General features: G+C 41.8%; 1 protein-coding gene across 9 annotated transcripts in view; it reads left to right on the top strand.

The window, feature by feature from the left end:
• Window positions 1–13,673, top strand: part of LOC132870621 (NACHT, LRR and PYD domains-containing protein 3-like) — a 627,732-nt gene that overhangs the window by 187,782 nt on the left and 426,277 nt on the right. The gene's annotated exons all lie outside the window — the stretch shown is intronic.

The raw sequence follows: 13,673 nt of genomic DNA, 5'->3' as shown, positions 1-13,673 counted from the left end.
AATATCAGAAAGGAGTTCGACAGTGTAAAATTGCAAAGAGTTTGAACATATCATCATCTACAGTACATAATATCATCAAAAGATTCAGAGAATCTGGAAGAATCTCTGTGTGTAAGGGTCAAGGCCGGAAAACCATACTGGGCGCCCGTGATCTTCGGGCCCTTAGACGGCACTGCATCACATACAGGCATGCTTCTGTATTGGAAATCACAAAATGGGCTCAGGAATATTTCCAGAGAACATTATCTGTGAACACAATTCACTGTGCCATCCGCCGTTGCCAGCTAAAACTCTATAGTTCAAAGAAGAAGCCGTATCTAAACGTGATCCAGAAGCGCAAACGTCTTCTCTGGGCCAAGGCTCATTTAAAATGGACTGTGGCAAAGTGGAAAACCGTTCTGTGGTCAGACGAATCAAAATTTGAAGTTCTTTATGGAAATCAGGGACTCCGTGTCATTCAGACTAAAGAGGAGAAGGACGACCCAAGTTGTTATCAGTGCTCAGTTCAGAAGCCTGCATCTCTGATGGTATGGGGTTGCATTAGTGCGTGTGGCATGGGCAGCTTACACATCTGGAAAGACACCATCAATGCTGAAAGGTATATCCAGGTTCTAGAGCAACATATGCTCCCATCCAGACGACGTCTCTTTCAGGGAAGACCTTGCATTTTCCAACATGACAATGCCAAACCACATACTGCATCAATTACAGCATCATGGCTGCGTAGAAGAAGGGTCCGGGTACTGAACTGGCCAGCCTGCAGTCCAGATCTTTCACCCATAGAAAACATTTGGCGCATCATAAAACGGAAGATACGACAAAAAAGACCTAAGACAGTTGAGCAACTAGAATCCTACATTAGACAAGAATGGGTTAACATTCCTATCCCTAAACTTGAGCAACTTGTCTCCTTAGTCCCCAGACGTTTACAGACTGTTGTAAAGAGAAAAGGGGATGTCTCACAGTGGTAAACATGGCCTTGTCCCAACTTTTTTGAGATGTGGTGTTGTCATGAAATTTAAAATCACCTAATTTTTCTCTTTAAATGATACATTTTCTCAGTTTAAACATTTGATATGTCATCTATGTTCTATTCTGAATAAAATATGGAATTTTGAAACTTCCACATAATTGCATTCTGTTTTTATTTACAATTTGTACTTTGTCCCAACTTTTTTGGAATCGGGGTTGTATACACATACATACAATTGACACAGGGGGAGTAGACAGGACAGGAAGACAGGGATGAAAAATACAGAGTAACATGAGGGGAGGGGAGGAGGAAAAAAAGCAACCCCCACACTCCCAGCCTGCCCGAGCGCGCTAGCTCAGTAAACTAGTAAATGCAGTCAAGGAAAAACTTGAGGCTGAAAGGTTTTAATAGTCATCCAAATGACTGAACATAAACATTGCTACAGTAACACACCAGCTACTATGTTGTTGACATTAGCTAGTGCTAACAGCTAGCTACTAGTGCACTGCTACAACTACACCGACCCTAATAATACAGTTCTTGGTCATTGCCTGTTAACAGCAAATTTATAACGGGCCATGTCTCAACAGACTAAGAAGTTATTTCACATTTAATAACATTTTGTTTATCCTGAGGACCGAAAGTAAATGAAAATGTGAACAAACCTTAGCTGTAATAAGATGGCGACCACCGGCTCCAGGGACGACTCGCTGATGTAGGCATGTTACCCAGCCTGGTTTTTAACGACATAGGTATAGACCCTTTTCAGTCACGTGACCTTCGTAAACGCGACCGCCATTTTGGACATGTAGTGGACTTTGGCTCGAATCGGTTTGAATGCGAGGAAGGCGACAAACATAAAAGAAAAAGGAGCGAGATGCAGAAAACTGTATTGACTAGTTTACTGTAATTATGATCTGGCAGCTATTTACACCGGATCCAGTGTAAATAGCTGCCGGAGCGCACTCCGGCCGGCCGCGGGCTAGCGAGCTCCGGAACCTCGGACGTTGGCTCCGGCAGCTATTTACACTAGATCCGGTGTAAATAGCTGCCAGATCATAATTACAGTAAACTAGAATGGAATGTTAACAGCAATGTAATGCCTTTTCTGGCTAATTTTATTCGTCTTACCTCCAACAAAGTGGTCACTACACAAGCGTTGGTATGCCGCTATCCATCTTCTCCGTCGGTCAGCATCTACCGGGATCCGATAAAATGATAACCCTTGCCTTGTTTGTTGATGGTTACTACATCCAGGTGCACAACAATATAGTGGCATGATGGAAGTCTTGCTAAAAATAAACACTTTCTTTGCTGCCGTTCCTCAGTGTTGGCTGTGGTAAACTACTGGTAGTACATGTCCAAAATGGCGGCCGCGTTTGTCGTGATGTCACGTGAAAAGGGTCCATACAGATCATGTGGGCCGAAGTCAGGTAAAGACGAGGGCTTCGTGTACTTCCGTACGTCAGTGAACAATCCTGGTGGATGCAGGTAAACGTCGTTCTCTAAGCCTGCTAACCTCAATTTTTGCAAATACCTCTCCCTCTGCTCGCCCTGTAAATGCCCTACATCGCTGGATAGCGAAGGTGTTTTCTGCATCTCGCTCCTTTTTCTTTTATGTTTTTTCCCTGGTATTTCCCACACGCCTGACTGCAGGTCAGGAAGATCACCCGCGCTGCAGCGCTGCAAAGCCAGAAAAAGATAGCCTGTTAACGTGTACGGATCACGTACACCAGCATCATTGATTTTCTGGTGATATCGCTTCTTACTCGCGTCATCTAGGCCGGATAAAATACTCAACAATGAGACTTCGTCATGATCAACATGTGTATCGCTACCGGTAGTCGCCATATTTGTGACAGTCAAAATGGCGCCGTCTACTTGTTGACATGGCAACGGTCACGTGGGTCGAAAACCTCTATATATAACTAGTCGTCGACTTCTTCCACAACGTGCTCAAATCAAATGTGGGTTATGTTTCAGAAAAAAACAATGTTATGTGTCAGTTTCCATTTTTGCTGGACGTTCCAAGCCTATGATAATGTGAGTGACAATTTTGCTGACACAAAAGAAATGGCAATTGCATATCACTTTCACCAACACAGGACACATAGCCAAGGGTGCAGATAGCACGGGGGACGGGGGGAACATGTCCCCCCCAGATTTATAGTGACCCCCATCTGTCCCCCCCACCCACCGTCCCTACGTAAGGCGCCACACATAGGTAGAAAAAGTGAGAATTAATGTTCCGTTAGTTAAACTAACTTACACTGCAGCACAAAGTTGAAATGGCAGCAGCAGCAGCCTTGTCAGTGATCAATCCACATTTTCCCCTTCTTGAATCAGTGTAGGCTGGAGCAGATCCTTGCAGAGTTGGGAAAGCAAGGTGTTCATTTTCCATGTAATTCTCAGTTAATAACACTGCACAGCTCATCCATTTGATAGCAGCGGTGTTTCTGCTGCGACTAATGGTGCGTTCAGTTGTACTTGTAAGTTGGAATTTTGAATTCGGAAAAGCATTGAAATCCAGCATCTCCCAGCATAAACGTTGGGGTTTTCATTTCATTAACTGGCCATTTTTTTCGAATTCCATGTTCCATGATGTCCCAGTTTTTAAACTGGGAAGCGCTCAGTTCTGAGGTTATGTTGCTCGGAGCTCCAAGTTCCGACTTCCAATGTAAATGTAATGCACCATCTCGACCCCGGGGTCCTAAGGGGAGCTGGGGACTTTGCCTGTCGCGGTAACCACAGTGATCATAAACAACTGTCTAATGACCGAGCTGGTGATCTTTGTGCCACATTAAGCCAGAGAAGAGGGGGAAAAAAATCATAGCCTTTGTTTCAAGAACCAAAAGATGTAAATATCCTATGCCTGTTGACTTTCCCAGATGTGACAAATACTTGTTTTGTAATGTTGAGTAGCTAGTCTGATAATAATAAGAAGGAATTTGGACTTACCTGAAGTAGGCTAAATGTAAAATAACAGCATTCTAGGCTGTAGGTGAATATCTTTTAATGTTGTTATTTTTATGTATAATGTTATTTTAGTAAGCAGCAACTGTTAACTGAAATTATGAGATTCAAGATGTTAACATTGTCCTCCTGGCCTGCAGGCAATCCCTGGTGGGGTCAACAATGAAAAAACAAAAAACAATTACAGCGTTTTTTCAAAAACCGAGCAATGTTGACCAGGTAGGCCTTTGTCTACCAATGTTCATTCAGTTAGAAAACTCACAATTCGAATGTATATTGAAGCTTCAGTGTATACACACACACACACACACATACATATTTTATTTATATATATATACACTGGAGATCAAAATTAGAGAACAACTTATAAAAACTTGAATAATTTTGAAATAATACCATCTTCACTGCTCAACAGTTAAATGACATTTTATTGTGTCCATATCATGGTTCAACAACATTTTTTTCACAAAATGACTAAAGGCATTTCATAAAAAAAATATTTTTCAGAAAACGCACTGATCAAAATTAGAGAACACACTGATCAAAATTAGAGAACACACTGATCAAAATTAGAGAACAACAATCTGGAACAAAAATCTGAAGGTTACAACAGTCAGCAATTAGTAAGAAGTGTACAGGCCTCTGCTGTGAATGACTTCAGCACATCTGCGGCCACAGGATAGCACTAGTCTCTCACACTGCTCTGGTGTGATTTTGGTCCATTCTTCTTCCAGCCTCCTCCACAGTTCGGTGATTGTAGAGGGTTTCTTGACCATAACTTTGTCACCAAGGATTTTCCAGAGGTTCTCTATTGGGTTGAGATCAGGACTCTGGGCAGGCCATGCCATTAATTCAATGTTTTCACCTTCAAGGAAATTCTTTACCCGTTTTGCTGTGTGACATGGAGCATTGTCCTGCATAAAGACTGCAGGCTGATTGGGCGATGAACGCAAGTAAGGAACCATGTGCTGTTGAAGAAGGTTCTGATACACATTTGCATTCACTCGGCCATGTAGCTGTACAAGAGGCCCAACTCCCGCAGCAGAAAACATGCCCCAAACCATGACACTTCCTCCTCCACCTTTCACTGACTTCTTTACACACTTTGGGTTTAGTCTTTCTCCAATGTGTCGCCGAACATGCTTCCCATCAGACCCAAATAAATTAAATTTGCTTTCATCACTGAAGTGAACCCTGGACCAGTTCTCCTCTGTCCACACAACATGCTCCTCAGCAAAGCTCAGTCTAGCTTTTTGATTTTTTTTGCTAATGAGAGGTTTGGTCACTGCAGTGTGGGCCTTCAGTCCAAATGCTCTTAAATGGCGAGCCACTGTATGGCGAGACAGATCCTTACCGTGTTCAGCACTGAACTGGCGAGCAATTCCACCTGCAGTATGGAAACGATTACCCATTGACATCCTTCGCAGTGACCTGTCCTCTCTTGCATTTGTCTTCCGTGGACGACCAGCCTTCTTGGGCGACTTGAATGAGTTTGTAGTTTTGTAAAGATTCAATATTCTTGAAATCACAGATTTGGAACGATCAACTTGTCTTGCTATGGCTGATAGGGTCATCCCTTTGGTTTTCATCTGGACAACCTGCTGCCGGAGGCTTTCAGTCACTTTAGAACGACCCACCATCTTGCAAAGTCAATGAAACTGGCAGTTAGAATGCCACTTAAATAGGGGTTGACTGATAATCAAGGAAATTAGCACCATGTGCTAGATTAGCACCATTAAGCGGGAGGCACCTGAAAGTGTTCTCTAATTTTGATCAGTGCATTTTTTGCAAAATGCAGGTTTTTTATTGAAATGCGTTATCCATTTTGTGAAAAAGTGTTGTTGTAGCATGGTATAGACACAACAAAATGTCCTTAAACTGTTGAGCAGTGAAGATGGTATTATTTCAAAATTATTCAAGTTTTTATAAGTTGTTCTCTAATTTTGATCTCCAGTGTGTATATATATATATATATATATATATATATATATATATATATATATATGAGTGATTCCACGCTTATGGGTACTGAAATGGGGACATTAACTTATTTTTAAAAATTCACCTAAAACCATTTCTTTTTTTACCATCAGGTCACAAAACATGTAATCTTTAATGAATGATATGTTAAAAGATAACTTTAATTTTCTGAGATGTAATAAAAACATATTTATATGCCAAAGTCAAGCCTATGAGTTCCAAAATGATGTCTGTTACATTACTTCTGTTACGATTGTCCCTCTCGCGTCTGTTACAAATTAATTACAATCTAGCTATATACCATGTTAATCTTATTGAAAGAATGTGTATGTTTATTCTACTACACATGTTTATTAATTATATTTGCTAAAACATCACCTTCCTATGTTTCAAAAAGTAATTCTACATTGTTAAAATTGAGAATATATATGTCCACAACACTTGTTACGTTCTGACTTTGGCATATAAATGTTTTTATTACATCTCAGAAAATTAAAGTTATCTTTTAACATATCATTCATTAAAGATTACATGTTTTGTGACCTGATGGTAAAAAAAGAAATGGTTTTAGGTGAATTTTTAAAAGTAAGTTCATGTCCCCATTTCAGTACTCATAAGCGTGGAATCACTCATTTTTATATATATATATAAATAAAATCTCCTTCTCACCCCCGGCGGGGGGGGGGGGTATCCAATGTCATCCTCAAGCTCGGGTCCTCTACCAGAGGCCTGGGAGTTTGAGGGTTCTGCGCAGTATCTTCGATGTTCCTAGGACTGCACTGTTCTGGACTGAGGCTTCAGATGTTGTTCCTGAGATTTGCTGGAGCCACTCTCCCAGTTTGGGGGTTACTGCCCCAAGTGCCCCCACTACCATGGGGACCACGCAGCCCTTGACTTTCCACATCCGTTCCAGCTGCTCTTTCAACCCTTGATACTTCTCAAGTTTCTCATGTTCCTTCTTCCTGATGTTGGCATCAGCTGGGATCGCCACATCTATCACCACCACCCTCTTCTGCTCTTTGTCCACCACCACTATGTCCGGTTGGTTAGCCAGGATCTGTTTGTCAGTCTGGAAGCTGAAGTCCCACAGAACCTTGGCCCTGTTGTTCTCAGCCACCTTCTGTGGTATGGCCCATTGGGACTTGGGTACTTCTATTCCATACTGGTTGCAGATGTTCCTGTATACTATCCCAGCCACTTGGTTGTGCCTCTCCATGTACGCTGATCCAGCTAGCATCTTACACCCTGCTACTATGTGCTGGACTGTTTCAGGGGCTTCTTTGCACAGTCTGCATCTTGGGTCTGATCTACTCTGGTAGATCCTGGCCTCTATGGCTCTTGTGCTTATGGCCTGTTCTTGTGCTGCCATGATTAGTGCCTCTGTGCTGTCTGTCAGTCCTGCATTATCCAGCCACTGGTAGGATTTCTTGATATCAGCCACTTCCTCTATCTGACGGTGGTACATACCATGTAGGGGTTTGTCCCTCCAGGTTGTCTGTTCCTCCTCTGCACTCTCATCAGGGTTCTGCTGCCTGAGACATTCACTTAGCAGTTCATCCTTTGGGGCCATCTTTCTGATGTATTCTCGGATTTTCGATGTTTCATCCTGGACCGTGGTCTTGATGCTCACTAGCCCTCAGCCTCCCTCTTTCCGCTTAGTGTATAGTCTCAGGGTGCTGGACTTGGGGTGGAACCCTCCATGCATGGTGAGGAGCTTTCTAGTCTTGATATCTGTGGCTTCTATCTCCTCCTTTGGCCAGTTTATGATACCAGCGGGGTATCTGATGACTGGTAGTGCGTACATGTTGATGGCTCGGACCTTGTTCTTACCATTCAGCTGACTTTTCAGGACCTGCCTTACTCTCTGGAGGTATTTGGCTGTGGTTGACTTCCTTGTGGCCTCTTCATGGTTTCCATTAACCTGTGGGATGCCAAGGTACTTGTAGCTGTCTTGGATATCACCTATGTTGCCCTCTGGTAGGTCAATCCCCTCAGTCCGGACCATCTTGCCTCTCTTTGAGACCATCCGGCCACACTTGTCCAATCCGAATGACATCCCTATGTCAGTCATCGCTGTAGATCCGGGTGGTGTGGATCAGCGAGTCTATTTCTCGCTCGTTCCTGGCATACAGCTTGATGTCATCCATGTAGAGCAGGTGGCTGATTGTTGCCCCACTACGGAATCGGTACCCGTAGCCACTCTTCGTGATGATCTGACTGAGGGGGTTCAGGACTATGCAGAACAGCAGTGGTGATAGCACATCTCCTTGGTATATGCCGCACTTGATGTTGACTTGGGCAATGGATTTTGAGTTGGCCTCTAGGGTTGTCTTCCACATTTCCATTGAGTTCTGGATGAAGGTCCTTAGGTTCCTGTTGATCTTATACAGTTCCAGACATTCCAGTATCCATGTGTGTGGCATTGAGTCGTAGGCTTTCTTGTAGTCAATCCAGGCAGTGCACAGGTTGGTCTGTCTCTTCTTACAGTCTCGGCCGACTGTTCTATCGACCAGTAGCTGGTGCTTGGCTCCTCTGGTGTTACTGCCAATTCCTTTCTGTGCCTCGCTCATGTATTGAGCCACATGCTTATTCATTTTTGCCGCAATGATGCCTGACAGGGCCTTCCATGTTGTGCAGAGACAGGTAATTGGCCGGTAGTTGGATGGGATGGGTCCCTTCTGGGGGTCCTTCATGATTAGGACTGTCCTGCCTTGGGTTAGCCATTCTGGGTGGGTCCCATCCCTCAGCAGCTGGTTCATCTGTGCTGCTAGGTGTTCATGGAGTGCAGTTAGCTTCTTCAGCCAGTACGTATGGATCATATCGGGGCCTGGTGCTGTCCAGCTCTTCATCTTTGACACTCTTTCTTGGACGTCTGCCATTGAGATGGTTACTGGTTCTTGTTCTGAGATATATATATATATATATATATATATATATATATATATAATGCATTTACACAAAATGGAATCATTTGCTGACAGCTCAGTCCCCCCCCAGTTCAAACATCCTATCTGCGCCCCTGCACACAGCTAAGTACTTACCTTCCTATTAGTACGTTAATTTTAATTCTACATTTCCATATTTTGGAAAGGACCGGGAAAAAAAAAATCATGCACTTGCTGCCCTTTTTCTGACTTTTAGCCCCTGCCCCTCTATAATCCTGTGCAAGTCCCTGGAGTACAGTGTGGGAACATTAAAAAAAACACCTCAGCACATAAGCACAAAAATAACACCGTACACTTTACAACATGACTTTAAAACATTTTTTTCAGAGACAGTATATTTTTCTTTCCGGTACAGCCAAATCTTTTAGTGGTACGCCGGACTGGCCAGGACCAGCTTACTTTCACCCCTGCATATCCTATCGACTAAGAACAATAATGTTTCTGTAGAAAAAGAAGGGAAACAGAAACTATTGAAGTGCAGTGTTCTCCACGGGCGCTTTTAAAGTGGCGCACTGCCACATTATAATTCTGGCCTGCCACCCTTCCCTTGGCCAAAAAAAGAGTAACTTTATCAGTACACACCAAGTAAATCATAAAGTATTCGCTTTATTATAATTTTGTAGCTATTTAACACACAGAAGACCATTAAACGAATGCATACTGGGGTACCTGAAGTGGCCATGCGATTGCAATAGAAAGCCAGATTGAGGTCTATCCCTGTGTTACACTACACTAGAGCCCTGCACTCCCGCGGGACCCGACGCAAAGCAGTGCGGCGCGGGACAAATTTTGAAAGCTCATTGCGGGAGCGGGCGAGAGAGGTGATGAGCTGCAGTCCCGCTAACTAAAAACGTGTTTAAAATAAAATTTATAAATTATTAATTTATGTCTATCATATATAATTTGTGCTGGATATTTTATTTGGCATTAATAAAAACATTTTAAGATGCCTAAATTTACGGATGTGGTCTAATCTCGCGTACGTTTCCAATTCCTTTCCGCACATGTTTTTTCAGAGGGGACACACACACACACAATGCTAATGCACTACTGCCAATGTGCAATTTTGATATTTTTGCCCATGTGTGTGTGCGTACATAAGTGTGTGTGTGTGTGTGTGTGTGTGTGTGTATAAAGTCTTATTTTTTTTGTTCATACACTGACACTCTCATTCTCTCTTCTCTCTCACGCGCTCATTTTATTTGTTCTTTCATTTGTTGTTCTTTCTTCCTCAGTGTCATAGTCTTGCTTTCTTCTTTTTCACTTTCAAACTACTTTCTTTCTATTTATTTATTTTTTTCTATTCCTTTATATTTTCTTCATTTCCTGTGTGTGTGTGTGAGAGAGAGAATAGCCTCAGTGTAATATGACACTCTGGCCAAATGCTGTCAGGGTTTTGCCCCAAGACTAAGGCTACATCCACACGACAACGGCAACGGGATGTTATTTAAAAATATATCGCGTCCAAATGGGCAACGATCAGTAAAATATCAGGTCCATATGGCAACGCAACGCTTGCTGAAAACGATGCAATACACATGCCACACCTCTAGGGGCACTGTAAGACGGTCCCTTCAGAGACACCAGAACAATAGAAGAAGTAAGGACGCATGCGCATAAACTATTATGCGCGAGACTTCATATTAGCCACAAAGTCAGGAAAATCTGTTCGTAAAATTACATTATAATGACCAAATACAATGAAAAGTATTTTTCCAGTCTCACCTGTGAAAGGTAATCCCATGTGATCTCGTTTGGATGGCAAACCTGTTGGTACAGTTAAACGCAGCTAATCTTTATTCTCCGCTTTGACCTATCCAATATGGCGGTGAGGATAACGTATGATTCTACACGGAAGGCGGCGTCTTTAATGGTCAGGAATAAATTGAATGCTACACGTTGATGGATTAATTTGTTGTTTCTCACCTGTGAAAGGTAATCCCATGTGATCTCGTTTGGACGGCAAACCTGTTGGTACAGTTAAACGCAGCTAATCTTTATTCTCCGCTTTGACCTATCCAATATGGCGGTGAGGATAACGTATGATTCTACGCGGAAGGCGGCGTCTTTAATGGTCTGGAATAAATTGAATGCTACACGTTGATGGATTAATTTGTTGTTTCTCACCTGTGAAAGGTAATCCCATGTGATCTCGTTTGGATGGTAAACCTGTTGGTACAGTTAAACGCAGCTAATCTTTATTCTCCGCTTTGACCTATCCAATATGGCGGCGAGGATGACATATAATTCTACGCGGAAGGCGACGTCTTTAATGGTCCGGAATAAATCGAATGCTACACGTTGATGGATTAATTTGCTCTTCTACGCCCTTTTTGAGGAATGTATTGTCAGACTTAAACCAACATCTGAAGAGGTGAGATCGCTCCTTTTTTTCCCTATTTTTGCTGGCGGGATTGACTCTGCCCTAAGGGCAGTCTCTCTCTCTCTCTCTCTCTCTCTCTCTCACTTTGCACTATTACACAATAAATATTCACAGTGAAAATATTTTGTAAGCGCGTTTCATGAACCAAGTTATAGGATTTGTTGACAACTTGCATCGAGTTCGTTACACTTCTACCCGGCATGAAGCACTCACAGTCATGTGGTTGTGATGTCATTGTAAACAAATCCGTTCTACTCATCCAGACGACTTCACAACGGCAACGTTGCCAGATCTTTCCACTCTGGAACCCGTTCTCAAAAAGATTGCGTTTTGGGCACCCAAAACGCCGGTGCCGTGTGGACGCCAGGCCTAAACGATAAGCAATTGTATCGAGTCACCTGAATCCGTTGCCGTGTGGACAGGGCCTAATTCTCACCTTTGGATTTGTTTCTCACACACACACACACACACACACACACACACACACACACGGACAGATAGAGAAAGATTGAGAGACTTGACTTTGACTTTCAAACTTCATTTAATACAAATTGCTTACACATGCATACAATGTCCTCAAAACAAAGTCTTTACAAGTCTTTACAAGTATTTAAAAGTCATTAAAAATAAGAGTAAAAATGCAGCCTAAAATAGATAAATAAATAAATAAATACACATATATATATATATATATATATATATATATATATATATATATATATATATATATACACAACTCTGTTAAACTTTGACACAGTTAATCAGGCTGCAAGTCCTCTAACAGGCTGTTAAAATTAAGTGCATCATCCTCCAGATAACACACAGCATTTTTATAACACCATATCTTCTCAAAAGACCCAAGATCATTCATTTCACTGTAAAAACAAAAAATCAATTAAAATTCTTGATTTCACCAACATCATAAACACCATTGAAATATTTTAACCTGAGTCAAACTCTTGTTTCGCCTACTCACATAAATAGCCATTTTGGATTGTCCAAGTAGAAAATTTAATAACTGACATTTAAACCTGCGTTTCTGGCAATATTTGAACCCAAAAATAAAGGTTTCCATTGAAAAGTTTTTCATTAAAACCACCAAATAACCTTTCTAAAAGGGTAAAAAGAGGTTTCAGTCTCACACATTGCATGAAAGCATGAAAAATGGTTTCCTTCATTGTGCAAAGGGGACACTGTTCACTTACACTAGGATTTAAAACTGAAATAAAAACATTAACCGCTACTGCCCCATGCAAAATCCTCCATTGTAAGTCCCCGCATTTCTTAGGTAATGGTGACTTGTGAAAGACCCTCCATTGTGGTTTAACCTCCTCAGTGATTTGCAAAACAGCACGCCAAGGAGTGTCAATTCTTTTGTCAAGCTGTTTTTTGTTCATAACCAAAACACATCGTTTATACAATATCTTACCAGAGGCAAGGTTACAACCAAGGAAAAATATAGGCTCGGACTTAAGTAAAACACCTGAGGAGTCATCCAAATCTGCAGTTACAGTAAAATTAGGAAATACATCAGAGTCATTTGGAGACATCAAACCCACAGAAAAATCAATCAACAACTTATTTTCATCTTCTGTAAAGAACCCCTTCCACTTTCCAAGAAGATGCTTTATCATTCGAATTGACCTCACTCCTAATTGGTTATCTATCTTTGTCACATGAAGTGTTGTCTTGATAACACATGTGGCACATAATTTTAGCAAATGGATGACAGAAGATTAATTGAAAGATTTATGCCACAGAGCTGCCTTTAACTAATAATTATCACTTATTACTGACGATTGTACGTTTACTAAACAATACAATACAAAGCTCAATACTCCCAGCCTATAACATACTGAATATCAAGTTAAAATCAACCGCAATAAAAGGAAAATGATGAAAACTGGAATATCAAGGGGTCTACTGTATCAGAAGGCCCACTGCATTTCGCGAGATCGCAAGCTGTCAAGTTGCTAGAATTCAATCTTTCTAGCTATACTTTCACCCCCTACAGCTATCAGTATTACACATAATCATAGATTAATCACACAGCATTCTAATTCAAGTGAAAATGGTCTTTAAAAATACACACAAGTAGTGATTTAGTCAGAGAAACCGACCAAAACAAGTCTTCAAGTCGCCGGTCTTCGTTTCTGTCATCGTCAGAACTGTCCTCATTTTCTTCTGAAGATGAGCGCTCAGGTTCAAATCTGTAAGGCTGGATACCACCAGGACATTCAGCTGTCAAAATCTCTACTTGTGGGCCATTTTCTTCTTCTGTATCGGTAAAATCAAAGCTAATTTCCTCAGCATCGCTCCTATTTTCTGGTGTGTCCGTCATTGCAACTGCACCGAGTGGTTACTGGTATGACGTCACGCAGCTGTTCCATTGACCGAGAGGGGGCGCTGCGAACGCGGA

The sequence above is a fragment of the Neoarius graeffei genome, chromosome 22 (assembly GCF_027579695.1).
Source record: "Neoarius graeffei isolate fNeoGra1 chromosome 22, fNeoGra1.pri, whole genome shotgun sequence".
Classification (NCBI taxonomy): domain Eukaryota; kingdom Metazoa; phylum Chordata; class Actinopteri; order Siluriformes; family Ariidae; genus Neoarius; species Neoarius graeffei.
The sequence above is the reverse complement of the archived record's forward strand: the minus strand, read 5'-3'. Positions and strand labels throughout refer to the sequence as shown.